The 24,437-nt window shown below is 34.4% G+C and overlaps 1 pseudogene; it reads right to left on the bottom strand.

The window, feature by feature from the left end:
- Positions 1-23,185: 23,185 nt before the first annotated feature.
- Positions 23,186-23,939, bottom strand: LOC148791609 (translocator protein homolog pseudogene; annotated as a pseudogene).
- Positions 23,940-24,437: the final 498 nt, after the last annotated feature.

Here is a 24,437-nt window from a genome sequence, read left to right on the forward strand (position 1 = left end):
TCCCAATTATTCTTCTTGTCAACTATCTTGGAAAACATAGTGAATAGGAAAAAAGTTTGACTACAATTCAAATATTTTGTAAGTTTAGAAACAGTAGAAAAATGGAAGCAAAACTAGGAATGTGAAGAAAAGAATTAAGGGAGAGATAACCTCCCCCTTTCTAGAGATGTTGGAGAGAGAATCATTAGCTACTCTCACCTTGTCTTGAATAGACATCAAATGATAGGAGGAAAATAAAGAAGACATGTGTCATATGGTCAATAGCTCTTGAATCAATAATCCAGGATCTCAAATGTATAGAGGTTGTAACACTATGAGCAATGAAAATACCTGATGAGCCCTTTTAAGACTAAAGATTAGACTATGAGCTCCTCTAGACAATCCATTTCTTCATTCCTCCAAACGGTAAGAATTCCCCTTGAGGCCCCTAGGAAGGTACAAAAGACTAGCTAAAACCCCCCAACTCCCTGAATACTTCTTATTATTTTTCTATGAATTACAAACAATTTGGTCTCTTGGACCATTACCAAATCAGGTTTTTCTTTTCTGAAAACATTCATAATCAATCTTCTCTTTTTCGCACTTCCTAATCCTCTCAAATTTCAACTTATTATTTACATTCCAATAGAATAAAACCCCTAATTCCCCTTTTTTACAACTTATCTACACTAAGAATCTCCAACACAACTTCAATCATAGTCACAACAGGCCTAGATAACCAGACCCAGGCACCGCTTATTCCTGCACAACCATCCCCAAATAAATAATCAAAAGTGCTCAATAACTCCTAGGCACAATCAGCAAAACAAATTACATGCAAAAGCTCTGGGTAACCAATTCCAAGCATAATCAAATCAGCTATCAAAAAGCTCTGGGTAACCAATCACAGGCACTAACATTGTTTATTATTAATTATATCTCTCTACATAAGAAAAATCTAGAGAACTAGACAAAAGGGCAACTCCATTACAAAAAGAAGTCAACACCAAACATCATCCCCATCGCATTTCACACTTACTATCATATTCACTTATCCATCGCACTTCAATCACAATCATATTCTAATGGGAGTCTACAAGGCCAACAGACTCAGGCCCATGACGAGCCCTAGGTGAACAACCGACCAGCAGCAGAAGGCATCCAGGCCTGCCACCCAGTTTGCTTTGTGTACTCCAGGGGGATGAAGGACCCATCAGACTAAGTGGTTAGAATCTGCACATGGAATACTAGAATCAGTTAGTCTTAGTAGTGGATAATGATTTGTAGTAAGATATTATAAATAGTAGTCGGGAAAGTAAGAGAGGGGATGTTGAGAGATATTTTGTCTATCTTCTTCCTCTTCTTCAATTGGAGGGGAACCCCCTCAAAGTGGTTCTTGTATTGTGTAGTAGCCCAACATTCTAGTATCAGAGCTTGGTGTTGTTCTTATTACAAACGAGGACAGGGAAGGGAACCAATCAAGCCAGGAATAAGGGAAGCTCGATCTAACCAAAACCATTGAAAATGAACCCTCAGGCCTCCCTAAAATTTCCCTTCATGCCTTAATTGACCAGATGTCCCCTCAAACCATGAAACTGAAAGGGCAAGTTGAAGGTCGATGTGTAACCACACTAGTTGACAATGGGAGTTCTATGAATTTTATCACCCAGACCCTCACCCAGCAACTTGGGCTAGCAGTACAACCCATAAAACCCTTCAAGGTGCATGTGGCGAATGGAGGTTACCTTTATTGTGAAGGTTTATGCAAAGACATCAAACTGAAGGTCCAAGGGCATGAACTAATGGTGGACCTGCATCCATTGGGGTTTAGTGGGACTGATGTTGTACTAGGAATCCAATGGTTAAGTCAATTGGGCTAGATTGTCTGTAATTGGGCCCCAATGACCATGGAATTCTCAATTGGATCCCGAAGATATAAGTTAAGTGGAAGCCCGTAGCAAGGAACCCTATCTGAGGAGTGATCCATACTCAAGACTTGTCTGACTGAGGGAACCCAATGATCATGTACCTAGTTCTGGGCCCAACTGAACCGGAGTTGACCACCTCTATTCATGAGCAGGAAAGCAACCCCCATCAACAGGCCTTAGCCCAACTACTACATACCTATACCTCTATCTTCCAAGAGCCCATTGAACTTCCTCCCACCAAGCCAACTAACCACTGAATTCCCATTCAACTAGGGGCCCCACCAACTAACGTCAAGCCTTACTGGTACCCCCACTTTTAAAAGACCGAAATAGAGAGGATAGTGCAAGAAATGCTTGAGAAGAAACACATACAACCCAACACCAGCCCCTACTCAGCTCCGATACTTCTTATGAAGAAAAAGGATGGATCATGGAGATTTTGTGTGGACTATAGGGCCTTGAACAAGATCACAATCAATGACCAATTCCCAATATTTCTTATCGATGAATTGAAGGGAGCCACCATTTTTCTAAATTAGACCTAAGGTCCGAATACCATCAAATACGAATCCACCCAGAGAATGTCCATAAAACGGCCTTCTACACTCATGTAGGCCACTACGAATTTCTGGTCATGCCTTTTGGTCTCCCCAATGCACCCTCTACTTTCAAAGCCCTAATGAATGAAGTTTTTAGACCCTACCTCCCCCAATTTATTTCGATATTCTTCGACGACATATTAGTTTACAATGCAAACTGGGATTCCCATCTAAATCACTTGAATCTTACATTTGAAGTCATGCAATCTCATCACTTGTTTTCCAAGGAATCTAAATGCTTGTTCACAAAAACAAGGATACACTACTTGGGCCATAAAGTTGAACATGGGAGGGTCGTGGCTGACTCAGAAAAGACTCCGATGGTGTTGACATGGGCTCGACCAAACTCTATGAAAAGCCACAGAGGCTTCCTAGGACTGACCGGCTACTACTGCCGCTTCATCAAGGGTTACGGACATTGGTCACTCCCTTGACCCAACTTCTCAAAAAGGAGGGATTCCAGTGGGATGCTTCATCTGAACAGGCATTTGAGGACCTCAAAACTATTATGTCCACACCACCCACCTTGACTCTACCTGATTTCTCCAAGACCTTCATGGTTGAGCCAATGCCTCAAGAACCAGTCTAGGTGTTGTATTGATGCAAGACAACCAACTGATTGCATTCTACAATATGGCCCTTTCACCCCAAGCCCAAACCAAGTCCACTTATGAAAAGGAATTAATGGCAGTGGTTTTAACAATTATGAAGTGGTGAGCTTATTGCTTGGGTCATCGGTTTATAATACGGATAGACCAACAAAGCCTTAGGCACCTCTTAGACCAGTCAGTTCTGACTTTGGAGCAGCAAAAATGGGCCTACAAGCTGATAGGCTTTGATTTCCAGATAGAATACAGACCAGGGTCCACAAATCGGGTTGTTGATGCACTTTCACGGGCCACCGAGCTCCTTGCCTTGGGCATCTCCAAGCCCACTTACCCTCTATTAGATAGGATCAAGGAGGAGGCCCATCAAGACCCCACCTTGGGATGTATCAAAACCCTATGGGCCCAGGACCCTTTAGTTGCACCCGGATACCATATGGCCCAAGGAGAGCTCATCTACAAGGGTCAGTTAGTCGTTGCACCCACCTTTAAATACCACCAAGAGATCCTCCGCTTATTCCACCAATCAGCCATAGTAAGACACTCAGGGATCATGTGCACCTACAAGCACCTTTCTAGTTATTACTTCTAGTCGGGCATGAGAAAACAGGTGAAGAACTTTGTGGTTGCACGTCATGTGTGCCAATAGAACAAGTATGAAGGCCAAACCAAGGTTCAAAATATCGTTATGTATCGGCCCGTATCAAGGCCTTCCCGATATGCCCCTATAGGGACTATATCGAGTGAGGCCATGGTTCAGAGGGTAGACGGGACTTAAACTGACCCCTCTAAACCGGTTTTGAAAAATAAATAAATAAAGCATAAAAAAAAACACCAATATAGGCCAATACACCCTACCAGTGTATCAGCCTATATCAATATTTAGAACCTTGGGCCAAACCCCTGCAAGGCTCTTACAGCCACTACCCATACCTGACAAGGTCTGGGAAGAAATCACCATGGATTTCATTACCAAACTCCCTACTTCATAGTACATCCAAAAGGTAAAAGCACTTGCTAATACTCCTGTAACTATTAGGCTCTGAATGTGAAGCCTTTGTCATTGCCTTGACTACTAGAATTGATACTTCTATACTCAGTATCGACGACCTTCGTTGATTGCTCATCAGTCATGAAATCATAAATCAACGTCAACACTTACTAGTTGCTTCAAATATAGTTGCTCCTACTATAAATTTTGCAAGTTCCAACTCATGTAACACATACTCTAATTAGTAGTTTGCACATCAATGTAATTCTAATTATGGACATGGCAATAAAGGTTAGGATTGAGGTTGTAGGTCTGAATCTAATTCCATCCCTTAGAACAACACTACGATTAAGTTCTACCTCTGCAATATAATCATATTTCCCTATAATGCAACAAGTGCTTTAATGCCTCTTTTCATGGTGATCACTCCAACTATCTAATCTAGTTGCCTATCATGTTGGAGTTTCTCTTGGTCCCAATCCCAATTGGTATCTAGATATGAAAGTGACCACACATATGATGGCCAACTTGAACAACCTTAAATTTTGGTCTGAATACACTAGTAATGATCAGGTTCAAATCAGCAATGGTTCAGTTCTATAAATCAAGCATATTGGTTCATCACTTTTTTTTCATTTTCATTTAAATAACATATTTCAGGTACCTGATATCTCAAAAATTTTGTTACATGTATTTACCTCTTTTATTTTGAATTTACCTCTTTTATTCTAGTTTTTATTGTAAATGATTTTATATCGGGGAAAGTACTTCGAGGACAACTTAAGAACAAGTTTTATGAACTTCAAGTAGGGCAATTATCATAAATAAAGGACTTTGAACCCACAGCTCTTGAAGGAAAACAAGTCCCTATAGAATGTTGGCATAGCATATTAGGACATCCAACTTTTCATGTAGCGCATTGCATCATTTCTCATTTTGGTCTTCCTGCATTTAGGCTTCATTTGGAAATGATGCAAATGGAGTGTAAATCCCGATTCAGGGTAATTTTGCACTCTGACTCACTTTTGCTTGTTTTTGGCAACATTACATTTTTGCATTGACAAATGAAAGATCAATGCATAGTTACATTGATAATAAGATGTAAAAGTACATCAATAAAAAGGAAGTAAATTTGCATTCAAGTGGGTTTTGCTTTATTGGAAATCATGTTTGCATCCATTACAACTAAAAGTTCATTTGGTAAGAAGGTAAATTTGTCAATGCAAAACTAACCCAATTTTACAATTTATATGAATCGCTTTACACTCTACATATTTGCATCGTTCCCAAACACAGCCTTAGTTTTACTAGCATCACAATTTTTAATGCATGTCAATATGCCAAATATCATAGTCCATATACCCCATCCCCATTTGTTTTTTTAGCACCTCTTGATCTGGTTTTCTCAAATGTTTGGGGGCCTTCCCCTATTCCTTTACATAATGGGTTTCATTACTATATTATATTTGTGGGTGACTTCTCTAATTTTACCTCGCTTTATCTATTGAATTTACCATTAGACTAGGGTAGGGAATTTTTAGGAATGGCAATTTATCCCATCAAAATGTTTGTCCCTAATCTTGAATGGGGATGGGTCGGGTTTGGGGATTTTTTTCATTGCCCCGATTTGGAAACGGGGCAGGGATAGGGTATACACGTAATTCCCCAAACCTGATGTTAAATTACATTAATACCCCTATATATTAATACCCATAATATATATAATATAATATTAATAAGCAATAATTGTCATCCCCAAATCCCAACCCCATTTGGCCTGTTGGTCATTTCCAATTTCCAAATGGACAAATTCGGTAAAATCACAAACCTTATGTTCCTTTTTAAGAATTAAGACATGACTTTTCATTTGATTATTTTATTGGATTGACTTTTCCGCTTTGGCATTCCCCTCCCCCAACCTACATCTATAAGTCCAATCTGTTATTGTTCCATAACTATATTCATGTAAGAAAGATTCTCCTCTCCTTGTCATCCATTATTCTCTTTCTCTCCTTCTCTCGTTCTTTGATCTTCTTCTTCTTCTTCTTCCACTCTCTAGTTTCATGTAGCAAAGTTATAAACCTCTGAATTTGAAGAGTGCAGAGAAGGGAGCATGACTATTCTATTGAATTTTTTCTTGTTTGAAGAGTAACATTAGGCAAAAGTAAGTGGAAAAGAACTTTGTTATGTTGTGCCTTAGTTGTCCATTTTTTTGTTTCAACTTGAAAATCAAAACTTCATAATTTGTTATTGGAATTTTCTTAACTGCTTACCATAAGTAAACTTAATAGACTATTGGAATTTTCTTAATTTTTTACATGATCGAAATTAGGGTCCATTTGGATAATTGGTTTACAATCCAAATTGGAATCGGAATCAATCAGATTTGAAATTAATCAGTCTATTCCCATAATCTGTTTAGTTCAAATAGGAATCGGAATGGGATTTGAAGGCAACTAGAATATTGGGATTTCAATCCAATTTCGATTCTGATTCTAATTCCAAACCCACCCGTATTTATATTTTTCCATGTTTTCATATTTTTTATTTGTTTATCTTTATTCACTATTTCTAAAATATTTTGTTTTTGTTAAAGTTAGTCTTGATGTTAAAAGAAGGTGATAATATGGACTCTCTACTAACTAGCCAAAGTAATGACCCACCAATTGTTTCTCAACTATGAAAAGTCCATCTCCAAACTCTTGAAATGATCCTAGTAAAAGAGGAGGTGCAAGTACTATAACCCCAGAACTAGAAGCACCATCTAAGAAAAGAATCACATCAGTTGTATGGAATCGCCTTAGAAAAGCAATTATTGAATGGAAAGTCAAAGCAATTTGTAACTATTGTGGTAAGAATCTTGGTGAGGCCTTAAAAAATGGAACCAAGCAGTTGCATGAATATTTTCAAAGGTGTGCAAGGTGTAACCAACTTGACATAAGGCAACAAACTTTGACAATAAAACAAAATAAGAAGGATGGGAAACTAAAGGTCACATACACCACTCTCAACCTGGATACCTCAAGGAAAAAAACATGCCAATATAATTATTTTACATGAGTATTCTCTTTCTATGGTCAATCACATTGGATTTAGGAGGTATTTATATAGTCTTCAACCTACTTTTGTAGTGGTTTCCATAAACACAATAAAAAAGGATGTTCTAAAGATTTTTGGGCAAGAGAAGAAAACAATGAAGCTATTAGAAAAGAATAAAAGTCAAGTGGCCATTACAAGTGACATATGGACTGCTAATAATTAGAAGAAAGGGTTCATGGCTATGAAAATGCATTTCATTGATGTTGATTGGGTTTTGCAAAATCGAATCATAAGGTATGTCTCTTAATGTAATAATTCATTACTAGTATTTAGTATCTTAAATCAAGTTGTGTTATTTTTTATATTTAGTATTATTACTTATTTTTTATCTATTGTTATAGGTTTGCCTATGTACCTTGTCCCCACACAAAATAAGTTCTTATGGATATGTTAGTGGAATGCTTTTTGGATTGGAATATTGATAGAAAGTTATCTACGATCACTATTGATAATTGCATTACAAATGATGTCATTTTTAATGACATTATGGATAAACATTTTATGAGTTTTCTTATGTTAGATGGGACATTTTTGCATATGTGTTGTTGTGCACATATATTAGATTAATTGTCCAAGATGGGTTGATTGTGATTGGAGAGGGCATTGAAAAAATTCATGACAGTTTATGTATTGAAAAGTAACCCCTAAAAGAAAGTAAAAATTTGAGGAAACATCCTGGCAATTGAATATTCAAAGTTATAAGAAGTTGTTTCTTGATCGTAAAACTAGGTGGAATTCAACATATGATATGCTTCATACTGCTTTGATTTATAAGGATATTTTTTTTTCGTCTGAGACAATGAGAGTCATAATATAAATGTTTGCCAAGTGAGGAAGAGTGGGAGTTGGAAAAGGAAATTTATGGGAGATTAAAATTGTTATATAGTGTAACTGAATTGTTTTCACAGTCAAGGTATCCCACAACAAATATGTATTTTCCCAAAGTTTGTGATATTAGAATAGCATTGTCTTAATGGTTTAGTTGTTCATTCAAGATTGTAAGGAAGATGGCATAAAAAATGTTGGAGAAATTTAATAAGTATTGGTGTGTAATTAATGGCATTTTGGGTGTAACAATTGTTAGACAGTTTTGTATGCCCTTAGCTTCAATCATTTTGATGTACTTTTGTTATTTAGTGGAAATAAATAAAGTGCATGTTTGATTCATGTTGTTTGGTTTAATTCTGTGTAAAACCCTAAAACTGGACATTTGTAGAGACTCATGTTAGTTTTAAATGTTCACAGCCGTTGGATAAGTCTGGGGAGATTTATCCTGCCAAGGCTGATACTGGTGTGCCACCAAGTGTTGGGATGGCCTGTCTCAGCCATCAGGGTAAGACCCGAGGCACATACAGCATGGGATTACTTGAATCCTTGAACCGGACCAGATTTCCAGTCTTGCCCTGGACCTTGGAGATAGATGGGCAAAACTGGAAAGTTACACCTGACCCCTAGACTCGATTATGACACTTCACTAGGTGCTGGATCAGGCTGCCTTTGATATGCCAATCAGTGAGATCCTTAGTGGGGATCAAAACCTGGGTATGTTGGGGCAGTTTGAGAATTCATCTGAGTGGGTGGTCATAGTGACAGAATCAGCCACTTTGTCGGACAAAGGGTAATGATCGGGAATGCACTCTCTCTGATGGAAACCAAACTGCCGGCAGTTGATTTCAATCGTTGGAATTTTGTTTTTGCAAAATTAATATATTTACATATATATGTACGGTTTCAAAATGTTTGCAAATGGTTTTAATTCCCGGGATCCATGTGAGAGGAGAGTGCGGCACTGTTCCTTGCAGCCGAGGGAGAGGTCCTCTCTTGTCGGGCAGTGCTTGATCATTAAGGGCTGAGAGGTTAAGTGTAAGACCATTTAGGATAATACCTGATGGGCTAATCTTGCACCTGCCCACAGTCCCTGGGTTTTTATAAGATGGCTTGGCCCAGGGACCACTTAATGTAAGTGTTGGGCCCATAGGTTTCATACGATGGACTCAAGGGGTTCATTGAGATTTTCAGTGAATTTGGCTGGGCCTTGTATTAAAGGCTGGGCCGAACCCATGTGGCTGGTGTGTAGATCAATGCTTGGGTCCCACGCCATACAAAGAAGCCCAACTGGGCAGCAGATTGGAAACTAATTAAACACTGAATACTTAATGGGCCAAAAGCCCATTTCGAGGTGGGCTGATATGATCACCCATCAATGGGGCGAATTTGAGATTGAAGTTAGCAAAAAGGATTGGGCTCTTAGCCTTATCCACTCTTAGAGACCAAATTCAAATCAGATTTGAATCTGGTAACCTCCTGATAAGATCAGGAGTAAGCTAACTCTATCTGGGAAAGGGATTAAGATTATCCCCTATCCAAATACTGATTTGGATTGGGATAACTCCTAATTAGGAGATTTCTTAATCAAGAAGAAAGGGAGGAGATTTTCGAATGAACCAAGAGAGGGAAATCAGATTTCGATCCAAGAGGTTCTGGTAAGCAAGAAGGGTTCCTGCGAATTGAGATTAGATCTCATTCTCTCCAGAAAAGAAAATAGTTCAGCTTTTTCGTTTATGGAAATCTCCTCCTGCCGCCGCCATCTGCATTGCTGCAAGACTTGATCTTTGCAGAAAAGAAAGTCAAGAAACCAGTTCTTGACATCAGTCTTGCAAGAAAGACTGAGAGAATTCAGTGTTTAGTACATCCAGGGGATTCTTGTGAAGGATCCAGTGTGTAGGACGCACCCTGCTGGTTCTGTTCCATCCACAGCTGTGTCATCTTCAGCAGGGACAGATCTTGGAGCATTCTTTGGGCGTGAACACCAACTTTGGGAGATACTGCTTCTCCGGATCAGGTATAATCCTCCCATTTATCTTTTGGTACAGATCTGGTTTGATTAGGGTTCAAGTAGATCCTTGAATATTGTATTCTAAATTCAGGGAATATGATTCCCAGTTGGGAGAAGGTAGGAAATTTTTGAAATTCGCCCCACCCATTCCGCAACCTTTATGGCGTCCATTAGATGGATCCTACCATTCTTTCAACAATTGTATTAGATCCAAGGTATATGATGAAGTTAATGGAATATTATTTTCGTATAATATATAGGAATGGTACATTAGATGAGATTGAGAAGATTCACAAATTGTATTATGACTTACTTCATGAATACCAATTCAAATCCAATTTGAACAAGGAAGTTGGACACAATGATGAAACTTTAGGTAATCCAACTTGCACCTTTGGAAATGTTAACATGGAAGATCAAGATCTTCTTTGCAAGTACGACTTGTTAATAGGAGTTCAAGTAATGTGATTGTGAAGTCTGAGTTGGACCATTATTTGGAAAAGAATGTATTGCCTAGTGTCAGCACCCAATTTCTACTTGGTCTACCGCCTAAACCTCGATTCATCCCCAAACATGCGATTAGGCCCTTTCAATCTTTTCAAAACAGCCAAAAATCTGAAAAACCTAGCTCTTAGCCCCAAAAGCCTTTAAATCCATCGTAAATCTACCTAATACCAATCCGATGGCCCCGATCAACCCCCATTTACACCTCAACCCTCATATCAGACACCACCATCAGACTCAAGACTTCCCATAATACCTACCTAACAAATCTCAACAAAAAATTCCTCTATTTACCCTTTCATCAAGCGAATATTCCATTTCAACCCATTTCGTTAGCTAGCCTAGAACACCCACAACCTAGATCCCCTTGATCCAAACACATTTAAGCCAACTAGCTATATGTTTAAGCCCTAAACACACCAAACCACTTACCCATAAAGTTTTAACCCAAGATTCTCCCATTTACCCTTTCATCAAACCAAGATTTGTTCTAAATCCTATAATTGACCCAAATTCCCATGATCTTGAAACCCTTGAACCAATTAGACATTATCACCAAGCCATCGATGCTTTAAAATACCCACCTATAAAATTTCAGCCCAAAATACCCTCATTTACCCATTCATCACAATAAGATTTTGTTTAGAGGCTCTAAATTGAACGAATCAAGACTTTTTTTAAATCTGCCTAGTTTGGACCCAATTGGTCCAATCTGACATCAGCAATCAACTCAGAACATCCAAAACCCCCACCCTTGCCAAATTTTAAATGAAAATACCCCCGTTTGCCCTTTCATTCAAAAAGATTTTGTTTCGACCAATCTCACTAGTTCGTACACACAAAACCGTTCTCTGCGATCAAACTTATCTCGGTTCTCTATTTTTCGACCAAAAATCCCATCCATCCATGAAAAAACCCCAGTCCGACCCCCTTAGACCGGGTTGAACTAAAACCACCCCAATTTTCCAAAATTACAAAAATACCCTAGACTTACCTAAAATTACCAAATTACCATTAACCCCACTTAAAAATATAGTGTAAGGTTCTTTGAAAATAGAGGAGCAGAATTGAAAAAAGAGATTGTTCATCATCTACAAGCTCTCGACCCAGCGACACCTAAATGGTGGTAACCCATGCCAGAACCTCATTCTCTTCTTCTCCCTATTCTTCCTTTTCTTTTCTTCTCTCTTCCTTCTTCTTCTTCTTCTTTCTCTTTCCTTCTTCCTCCACCACTCTCTTCTCCCTGTTTACATCACTCGTAGAATCGTCCCTCTCTGTTCTTCGGTTAGAGAGAAGTCCTTCAAAGGAACAACACTCGAATCAATTTTTCAACAAATCTTTGGTGATTTTTCTTACCATTTTCATGGACCTCATCGTCCCCTCGACACTGGTATCAATTTTTCTAATTAGGCAGTCTCTCCCAGTTGCCCACCTCTTTTCTAGTATTCCTCATTGACTAAGTAGATTCGTATAGTGGCCATGGCATTGACTAATCAGTCTAGGTAAGACTCATATGGGAAAGGGAAGGGGTTAGGTGCCCCTCCCCCGAGTCCAATAGGTAGGGCCCATATGGCATAAGCAAGCAATTCATTGACTAATTAAGAGCAATTAATAATCAATAAAGCTAAACAAAAATGTCTTTGAAAACTATTCTTGGAGGTCACATCACCTCCATTTCCATAACTGATGGGTGGTGACTTCATTTCAGCCCAAATGAGCCATTTTCCCTATACTCACACCTAGAAATCAGAATTTTGATATTTTAGCTTGGTAAAAGTCAAATGGGCTCAAGTATCCTACATTACAAATAACTGCCAAAGATGTGGTAGTTATTCCTATTTCTATAGTTGCTTTAGAGTCTACTTTAGTACTAGGGGAAGGTTAGTATACTTTAGTACTAAGGGAAGGTTAGTAAGTCCACATCCTACTAGACTTCATGCCAAGACAATGGAAGGATTAATGTGTGATCGAAAATGGTTGATGTATGAAATCCAAGGTAATTTTATTTTAATTAAAATTTATCTATCATGTTCATCATTTCACCTTTATAACTAGTGAATGACCCTGAACTAAGTATGGGAAAGTTAATTTTATGCAAACACACATATACATATATACATACATACACACATACATACATACATACATACATACATACATACATACATACATACATACATACATACATACATACATACATACATACATACATACATACATACATACATACATACATACATACATACATACATATATATATATATATATATATCACTTTTTTAATAGACTTACATTTTCAATTTTTGAAACTATTTGATAATGTTAGTTATATCAATCGTAGTCTTCATTAGAGAATTAATAACTTTATAAACAATAATGAACTTTTTATAAATGAAATTGTCTAATGAAAGTTGTATGAACAACAACAACAACAACAATAATAATAATAATAATAATATTATTATTAATTGACAATATATGATTATTATTATTATTATTATTATTATTATTATTACTACTACTACTAATATTATGAATGTAATGTTAATATTATTACTGATTTTATAATCATTTAATATTTTTATTAATTCATAATAATTATTTTATAAATATAAAGTAATGTTACTTACTATTATTATTATTATTATCAGTAATTATAATTAATATTATTAGTATTACCAAATAGTTTTTTTTAATTTACTGAAAGTCTAAAAATTTCAATTATTCAATATTGTTAAACTAAATTAATTATAAAAGCAATACTTAATAATAATACAAGTATCATTATTATTACTACTATTATTATTATGAAAGTAATAGTATTATTATGATTGGTTTTATAATTATTAATATATTATTTATAACTAATTACTTGTGATTATTTAGTTATTCAATCAATTAACTGTCAATTAATTACTAATAATAATTGATAATTATTATCAATTATTAATTGTTAATTAATCATATTAGTACTTAATTAATTATTAATTACTTAATAATTATTATTATAAATAATCATATATTATTATTATTATGTACTTAATTTCTGTATATTACCTAATTAATTTGTTAAAATGAATGTTTTTAGTTAACTAATTAAATAATAATTGCTTTTATATTTAATTTAGTTTAACAAATTCAAAGTTTTAAAATTTGAGTTTCACTAAATCAAATAAATGGTGGATAACATTAATATTAATAATTAACATCACTTATATATTTATAAGACAATTATTAGTAATTAATATAAATATTAAATGAGTATATCCGAATTAATAATTATCACTATTAAGATTGTAATTAATATTAATAATTATTACTAATAATATTGTTATTAATTATACGTAATATATTAATAATATATTAATATTTATAATTTCAGTAATAATAATAATAATATTACCATCATAATTACATTACATATATATTAGTATTTATATTATATAATGTGTATATATATATAATATTATAGTATAATATAGTATTATTATATTATAATATAGTATTATTATATTATAATATAGTATATTGTATTATAATACTATATTGTATATAATATAATAGTATATATAAAATAGTATTATACTAGTATACTAGGGGTGCAACTTGGGCGGGCCCAGCCTGAGCCCGAACTGGCCCAACCTGGAATTTTACATGGGTTGGGCTTGGATATTTTGTCCTAGGGTTAGGCTCAGGCCCAAGAAATTGGGCTTTTTTATTTTTTAGGCCAAGCTTGAGCCTAGCCCTTAGGTAGCCCAAACCTGACCTGAGCCAGGCCCAATTATATACATGCATACGTACATACATAATATTATGTAAATGTTGCATACATATTTACATATATATATACATACATATTTGTATATATAACATTTGTAAATATATTTATAAATACATTTATATATAAATATTTACATACATACATAAATATATATATATATATATATATACATAAATACATTTATATATGTATAATTTTAGAGTGGGTTCATTGACCATCCAAGCCCGGCCTAGGCCCGAGCCCAACCCGAATGCATCAATTATAGGGTGGGCTAGGCTCGAGTTGGAAAAATCGGGCTTGGACCTTAAGCCCAAATTTTAAGGTCGGGCCTAGGTTGACCATAAACCCGGTCCAACCTGCCCAACTTGCACCCCTATAGTATACTATATAATAATAATACTATATATAATAGTATATACTATAAAATATATTACCTTATATATAGTATTAATAATAGTATATATATTTTTATAGTATATTAATATACTATAATATTATTATACTATTAATATTATATAGTATATTATACTATAATACTATTATACTATATTACTCTATTATAGTATAATACTATTACAATAATATATAATATAATAGTATTTATATTATATAATATATTATATTATACAATGATACTATAATATATATACTATAATAGTATATATAATAAAGTATTATCCTGTACTATATTATACTATATTATAATACTAAAGTATAATAGTATTATGGTAATCTACACTATAACATATATTATATTATAGTATTATATAAAATAGTATAATATAATATTATAGTATATTATATAATTACTATAGTATTATAATATTATTATAAATAGTATAATATTATTTTATATTATAATATTATATATTAATATCATAGTATTATATAGTATAATATATAATATTGTAGTATACAATAATATAATATTACTAGTATAATAATACTACTAATATCAGTTCACTTAAGTATTTACGCATTTGTACCAAATGGTCATAATACCTATTCGTTTGCTCTGAAGTCTAACATCTGAAAGTGCAATAATTACATTAAAAGGTATATTGGTATTAGTGAACTTTTCTTTCCTCTAAACTCTAAATGCATAGAATGTTGTTCTGAATTCTGAAAATTATCAAATATCCATTTTGACCCCATATATGAGAGTTTTTTGTTTATCTTTTTAGGGGTATCATTGGAAAATAAAAAGTTGTATAATTGCAATTTAATAAATAAGAGATAAGAGGAAGTGAACAACCATCTTTCTCTTAAAATTAAAAGATTCCTCTTAAGAGATAAGAATTAAGAGGAAACAAACAGGCCCTTAAGCTCATTCTGATCACATTGGTTGTGATGTTGAACCAAGTGGCTATTTGAGTTAGACCATTGATCCAAAGTTCTGGATCGAAGTAGGTGTCCCTGAAGAAGCCATTGTCATCCATCTTTAGAGCAACACCAACCAAGATTGCTAACGTGGTTGTCTAGTATGATCATCACATTGTTGTCTCCATGGTTATCTACTACTGCCTGAGATTGCACACTAGTTCATTAGCCTCCACTAAACAAATAAATAAATAAATGAAAATGATTAAGAAACCCGGATGTATAGAAAGAAAAAAGTTTCACCTTAAAAGCTTGGATTACAATGAGATTGAGAATAGATGGATTGTTGACAAGGATCACACCAATGGATTCGTTGAGGCCGAGGTTCTCAAATGATTGTCGGATAGTAAATGAAGACAATGACTCGTTAGTGGCCATTAACAAAGGCCATGTAAAATGAACGCAGTTGAAGCCCATAGATACTATCGTCTTTGAGATGGTGTATAGGGGTTGCCTGTTGAGGCCCTTGACCAACAAGGGTTGGAGGTTTGATATCCAATTTATGCATGTCAGCTTCACTTGTTACCCGTTTTCATTGACTATCCACTTGGAATCGGTGTTAAGTGGCAAGCAGCAATGTTCCCAGATTGATTTTGCAATAAAACATCGGGCAAGAGAACTACAAGTGATAGAAAAAGCAATAAGAAATGCTTCTTCATGTTGAATTTGCAATTTCCCCATAAAATAAAGAAATGCTCTTGTTTAGAACCACAATAATCCTGAGAAGTGGGGATTGTTTATTATTTTATAAACATCAGCCAAGTGGTTGTAGTTAAGTCTATTTGTCTTTGTAATTGTAGATAGAATTCAAGATTTAGTTGAAATCTTGAAGATAACATTATTAATGATAATTATTTTATTTTCATATGAATTAATAATAATTAATTTATAATTATACAAGTAATGTTAATTATTAAATGTTAATCATAATTAACATTAATTAATTTAGTTTGTTTTTAAAACTAACTCAATTTAATTAAATACTGATAATTAATAAAGATGTTAATAATTAATATTATTCTCAATTAATAATTATTAAAATATTATTAAGTACATACATAATAATAATATTTATATTAATTCATAAATATATAAATAATGTTAATTATTAATGTTATGATTATATTATATTATATTATACTATAGTATAATAGTATTATAATAGTATATACTATAATATATATTATATTATATATCATATTATATTAAAGTATTATATAATATAGTATATTAAAACATTATAGTATATTGTATTGTTATAATATACTATATTATAGTATTGTATTATAGTATAATAGTATATACTATAATATATATTATATTATATATCATATTATATTATAGTATTATATAATATAGTATATTATAATATTATATATACCATATTATATACTATAATGCTATTAAGAAAAGGGGACAATGAGGGAAACAAGATGGAGAAGGGAGAATGACGTTCAAGGATAAACGTGGGCATCCGATTAAGGAGAAAGCAAGACATAAGTACAGCATCACTCTAAAATTATTTGGAGATGTTCATATAATATAAAAGGGACTGAGCGATTATTAAGAGGTGATGGTTCTTTCTTTCAGCAACCTCATTTGCTGAGGAGTGTAAGTGCATGAGGTTTGATGAGTAATACCATGTTATTTCAAATATTACTGAAAATGTGTATAAAAATATTCTTGGCCATTATTAGAATGAAGGATATTAATATTCACACCAAATTGAGTACAAATTTTAACATGAAACTTTTGGAAAATAGAAAACACTTCACTCCTTTCTTTCATAAGATAAATCCATGTCATTCTTGAATAATCATCAATAAAATGTTTGTAACCATTGTATAACATTATTTTATTTAGATACAAAATGTCCGAATGGGCCAAAGAAAAAGGACTCGACAGACGACTATCACTCCTAGACCTAAAGGGAACATAATGATTTTTCTCATACTAACATGACTCACATTCCAAAGTAAAAAGACTACTCAAAGATAAAACAAGTAACTTGAGACCTTCAAGAGACAAATGACTAAATCGGCAATGCCATTGAAGAAGAGCAAGATTTACTCTCAGTGAATCTTTATGCCCTTCATTATACAATTCACCAACTTTATGCCCTTCATTATACAATTTACCAACTTTATGCCCTTCATCAATCTTCATTCCATCTTGATATCCTTCTTTTACCCCAACATTTACTCTCGGTGAAGGGTGGCCACCGCAAATTTTAATATATGTAAAGAAAGACTTAGGAGGGAGAACATCTTCCATCTTGAGATCTTGAAAAACACAAGAAGAACGGTAAAAAGTGATAGAGCAATTAAGAGACTTGGTTAATTTACTAACAGGCATAAAGTTAAAAAGAAATTTAAGAACATACAAAACTGAAGACAAAGGCAAGGAGTCTATGTTAACATTACCAATACCACAAATAGAAGATGTGGAGCTATTAACAAAGGTGACTGTGTGTAAAGTAGGGGACTGAGAAAGAGAAGAAAACACACCTAGAGTCTCAATCTTGTGATTATAAGCTCTAGAATCAATAATCTAATGGGAGGATTTGGATGCTAGACTAATTATACCTGAGTGAACAAGGATAGTTGTATTATGTTGTTATGTAGCCTGAAGAAATCACTTATACTCATCATGTGGAACACCCATCATCTCTTTTTTGGAGACATCTGTATGTGTAAAAGGTGTCAGATCACTTTGTTGAATTTCATCTCTCATACCACCACTACTAGCCACCGCATGATTGGCTTAGGTAGAGGGTGGCCCATGTAAATCATAACATAATTGATAGTGTAACCCTCCATACCATAGTGTGTACACCTCCTCACATCATTACCACATTCTCTACCACATGCTCCCCCTGAGTCTCATCCTACAAAACCTCCACCACCATGTCGACTTATATATAGCATTATAATACTATTATAATAGTATAATATTATACTATTTTAATACTATAATCTTAATAGTATTATATAATATAGTATTTTATAATATTATATATTAATATAATAGTATATAGTATTATAATAGTATACTATAATCTTATATTTATACTACTATATGTTATAAAATAATGGTATACTATTATTATATAAAATAATTATATATAAAAATATAATATATTAATAATAATATGATTAGAATATTATTATAATATACTATAATGTTAATATTATATACTATAATACTATTAGTATAATATATTAGTAATAATATATTAATATATCATATTATAATATCTTATAATGTATCGTAAATTTGTGACCGTTAGTTTAACCATTTGCATTAGCTATGCATCATTATAGGATGATAATTTCCTTTCCTCGCATAATATTTAAAATATTCTTATTTGCATTTAGTTGTATAAAATGGGACTTAAGCCTTTTTTTTCTAGGGAGCAATGAGGAATGCAATGCTCTATTTTCTTCATCTTTGCTAGTGGGTCTTAAGTACTAAGTAAGGTACCCATCATTCTTATTCCATGAGTGGTGGTTTATTTGCATTAAGAATATTTAAGACATGAGGGGATGAAATAGAGATTAGGCCCTTGGCCCAAGACGTGTGTGGTGCCAAACCCCTTCCCACACCCTCATAAACGCATACATATTATGCTTTGATATACTATCTGCCTTGTAGTTCTCCCACGAATAGGCTCATTACATCAAAGGACCCTACTTCCGCATAGATTAATATCGGGCATTTTGATGAGAGTGATATCTATACTGATCACTTCACTACTTTTGCTCTCTACAGCTTTGTCTGAGCTCAGGTTCTTGTTTTCCTCTCTATTTAACTTGTTTTATAAACTCTTTTTGTTGTTTTTGGTAATTATTTGCATTTAGTGATATGTGATCGCCATTGGATTGATGCTCTTTAGCATTGCCTAATTATGTTGTTTCTTTTTTTCTTTTCTTTTTTATTTCTAGGTCTTTACTATTTAGTGCTTTAGATTTAGGTCTTTCTCTCTAATAGTTTAGGCTTAGCCCTTTACCGAAATGGGTAGAAGTGGGTTGCTATTCATTTATTGTCAAGTTAGAGCTTAGGTTATTGCTTTTCTTTCATAGATGAATGGATAGTATGATTGACATGGAAACATGGGGAATAGATAGATTGGAGTTATTTGTTTGCTTCTGTAGATAAATGGAGGGTAAGAAACTTTACAAGGAAACAAAGGAGATTTGGTGGATTAGATTAGTACTTCTATACCCTGCAATTAATTGTTTTGGCTTTGGGGTCTTGCTCCTCTTTGTCTACTAACAAGGTACATAATTGTGATTGGATTGCGGTAGATGGTAGTTATTAATGGGTGTTTCTTAGCACGTTCTTAGGAATTAAGTGAATAACAATCAAGTATTTGAGGATGTTGGATTGATCTAAGGACCTCTAATGGTGTAAAATTGCATATCTTAATGAGTACAAGGTTGCTTCTCTATCAAATGGCATTTAATTTGTAGGTTAACATATGAGGCATTTCATTCTCTGTCCTAATGAGTTTTGGCATGTTAGAGGCTTCCACACATATGAAACATGTGAAAATATTTTTCACACATTATGGAACATGTGGATGGAGCTATCAATGGGTCAGGTTTAGTTCAGGACAAGCTATACCAATCCCATAAATATGACAAACTCAAAACCGTCCCATTTATTAATCTAGACAATCGGGTCAGACCTGATTATGCTTGAGGTCTATAATTACCTATGATAACAACAATTTAAAACTTTATTGTGATAATATGATCTTAATAAGAATGATTATGTTCATAAAGCAAGTGTTTTTAACCAAAATTATCTTATATACAATCTATGAAACTTACCCTTTTGGATATTAAATATAACAAAAATTACAAGAAAGCAAGGAGACCTTTATATATTATTAACTATATAATCAGTTCAGGTCTGAATTGGTTCGGAATGATAAGAACTAGTCCTAGCCCAATTATTAATCAGCACAAAACCATAGAACCAGAACTGGCATTGTGGTTCAGATATCGGGTAGATCCGACCCACTAACAGCCCTACATGTGGAAATCTATGAATTTTAATGCCATGGTTAGGAGACATGCTTAAGATTATGAGTTAACAAGGGCTTCAACTTGGGTGGGCTTGGATTGAGCATTTGTTGAAATTTGAATTGGCTTGGCCCAAGGGGTCCAAGCCTTATGTTGTATAAATTCTTCAAATCATGTACTTGACTTGCATTGACTCAAGTATTTGTGAACTTTACATTGAGTGTCTTGGTGTAGGAATGACAATTGGGCATGTTCAATGTAGGGACCATACTCCCCATCCTTACCCTGACTTTGAAACAAATCCTCATCCTAGACCTTGACCCTCGTTGGGGATGAAAGTTACCCTCCATCCCCGATCTCTGATGTTCCTCATCGAAGATCCAAATCCCTAAATCCTTGAAAATTTTGAATTAAAAGTTTTTTAGGCAAATAGATTACTTAAGATAAAGGAAAATTTTTAAAATATAAATAATGTTTATCCCTAACCCAATGGAATTGGGGAAGTCGAATACCTGGCGGGAATGGGGAAATTTGCCATCCTTATTCTAGCACAATATTATGTAGTTATGTATCAAATACTATCTTCTAATGACATCATCATCATTGTTGTCTACAATGTCAAAGCATGTCCCAACTATATGGGGTCAGCTATGCATTTATAATGTGTATGCATGTCCAGGTGTAAAATAAATGGCTGAAGTCCTAGTGTATTGAGATGCTTTGTTTTTGTTAAGTTCCATATTCTGTTAATGTTTTGTTTTGGGTAAATCTATCGAGGTAAAATTGACATTAATTTGGTAACTTTGGTTATTGCTTATGTTAAGAAGCTAATAGTGATTTGGGTGGTGTATTTTGTAGAGAGATGTTAATTAATAGTGCACTCAATCATCTCTAGCAGAAGAAGAAAGTTAAAGTTTGACAATAGTAACAATAGTAGTGTGGTTTTATCCTCCATGTTTTCTGCATATCAAAGAGATCAAGTTATTTTTTCTTTTGATCCCTTATGTAGGGATTTGGAAGGGGTTATAGAATTTTTGGGTAAGGATTGGTTGTGGAACATGGATCAGATAAAAGAGAATTTGTGCTACTCTTACTTTTCTTCCTTATGTAAGGATTGAATTTGTTTAAGAAGTATATGGGAAGCTTTATTAATTTTTTTTTTGGGTATTTAACACAACATACCAACTTTTTAAGGTAGGTGGAAATAATGGGACTCGAGTCTACGTCTCTAATGGGGTTATGCCAACCAAGCCGTCACTTATTAAGCTTTAGTTTTTTTTTTGTTAGGTTTTCATTATTTTGTTTTAGGTGCATATTATGGTCCTCTGCTGTCCATTGAAGATTTTGCACACTTTACCGATTATCATGGTTTTCAAACCAGACCGGACCAAATGGTCAAACTGGAAAAACCATGAACCAGTCAGGTGATCGGCTCCGTTTTACTCCAGAACCGTTATTTCACCAAAAACTGTCGATTTGGTCAGCAAATAGCTGACCCAAGTTGTCAAACCGTTCAACTCAGGAATCAGACCCCTGACTGGTTTGGTTTTAAAAACCTTGCCGATTATCATGGGTGTTTGGACTTGGATGGGCCCATATACAAAATTACATACATGGCGAGGTCTGTGTGGTGAGGGTGCGTTACCAAGTTGTTGATGAAGTTTAGTTTGTTCACTGATTATGTAGGTGTTTGGTATCAATGTCATTTTTTTTAAAAAATGGTGCCACATCAACATCATGTCAATCCATTTTTTTTTTTGGAAAACACCTGATGTTTGATTAGCATATCACTCTTTGAAAATTGGGAAAGGTGTGATATGAGAAAACGCCTCTTTCTCCTTTTCTAACAATAGTATGCTAACATGGCATTGAAAAACACATAACTGGAAGCAACAACATTGGATCTAAATTCATGGGTGTCCAAGCTCCTCTACTTTGGGCCTTTTAACGGGCTATGTATCATCTTATTGGCCATGGTAGTATGCTCCCCTCTTATGCAACCTCATTCTAAACAGCCTGGCCTCTGCCAAGGTAGTATGTATCACCTTAATGTGCTGGTCTATAACTGTTTGCATTTAAAATTAAGGGCGTGAAATGCTTTAAGCCTTCAAAAAAAATTAAGGGTGTGTTTGGTTTGTGGAAATAGGGATCTGGAATCAGGCCATCCCAATTCAAACTGTTTGGTTGAATGGAATGGGAATGAGAATGGTGGAATGTCATTTTTCCACTTGAGAGAATGGCTATTTCCTCCACTCCTTTGAGAATGAAATTCCATTCCTATTGATTTCAATTTCTATTCTAATACTTGTTTAAAACCAAACAGACCAGACCATTCCAATTTCGGTTCCAAATGATTTAGATTTAGATCCCAACTGTTAACCAAACGGACCTAAGTCTAATGTAAAAAAGAGAAAGGGGGATATACCAATATACCATGAACATTAGGCAGCTGCTCAAAGTGTAAAGCTATGTCAATCATGTATGTAATGAATCTATGGCCCAAAAGGGCGTATAATACATGAGAAATATAGTTACAGTTACGATGGGTAGATACATTACATATCAACTTCAGTTGTAAAGAAGTTTATAGTTAATCATCATCATAATCACCACCCCCAGGAAACTAGGATTAATGAGGTCTCCAGCGATGGGATTTATCGACCGAAAGGTCCGATAGCAGCCTAGTAGTGCCCCAAAGAGCGCCACACATACCACCAACCCTGTCTGAAATGCTTCTAGCACAAACACAAGAGGGTTCCAGGAGAGACCCAGAGCAAGCTGAGCTATGAAGAGGGGCAAGGCGGAGTTCTGTTGATGGAATCCACCTTCGGCCCAGACGAGCCAAGCTGAGAGCCCCATGAGTATGGTAGAAATCAAACAAGTGAGGTGTAGGAGCCTAATGGATGGGTACCAGAATGGCTTCTTCAAGGAACCATAGCTATGAGATGAGCCGAAGAAGTGGATGTTAGCAATTGTTAGCATCAGAGGAACGACGACGGCAAGCGTCAATGATCGGAGACCCCGTTTTGCCATTGCCATCTTCCTATTTCTTCTAGTCATGTAGTTATCGACTGTTTGGATGGTGGGGGTGGAGGACTCACCTTGGATTCGTCGTTTGACGTCGGTTGCCATGGTTGTTTGAAGGAAGGCTGAAGAAGAATCAGGGGAGAGGATTAGAGAAACGAATTGAATTCAGAAAGAAAGAGAATGTATGGAGGATTTTCGGGTGGATTTTTATAGTGGAGTTCATGTTTCTTTCGTCCATTGTTGGTTAGCAGGTGACACCTGGGTGGAGGTGCCAGAAATGGAACATTTGATTTGGTCTATTATTTGAGACCTCATGTTTCTCCCTCGTTGACAAGTTGGCTACTAATGCATCATCTCTATCACTCGGTTCAAGTGGGTCTCAAGATGAATTTTAGGGACTAGGGAGCGGTGGAGAACGGATCATCTCTTGATTGTTGAAGCTTCAATGCAAAATATGGCTATGTCAATAATTTATAATAGTATTATATTATAGTATAATAGTATTATAATAGTATCATATAATTTATTAATAATAATATTATAATATATCAACTAGTCTATTATATAATATATTATAGTATATTGTATACTATAATAGTATATACTATATATTATATTATATAGTATAATAATAATACTATCATATAATATATATAGTATATAATATAGTATATATAG

This window comes from Nelumbo nucifera, chromosome 5 (genome assembly GCF_055504915.1).
Source record: "Nelumbo nucifera cultivar China Antique chromosome 5, China Antique-T2T, whole genome shotgun sequence".
Taxonomy (NCBI): domain Eukaryota; kingdom Viridiplantae; phylum Streptophyta; class Magnoliopsida; order Proteales; family Nelumbonaceae; genus Nelumbo; species Nelumbo nucifera.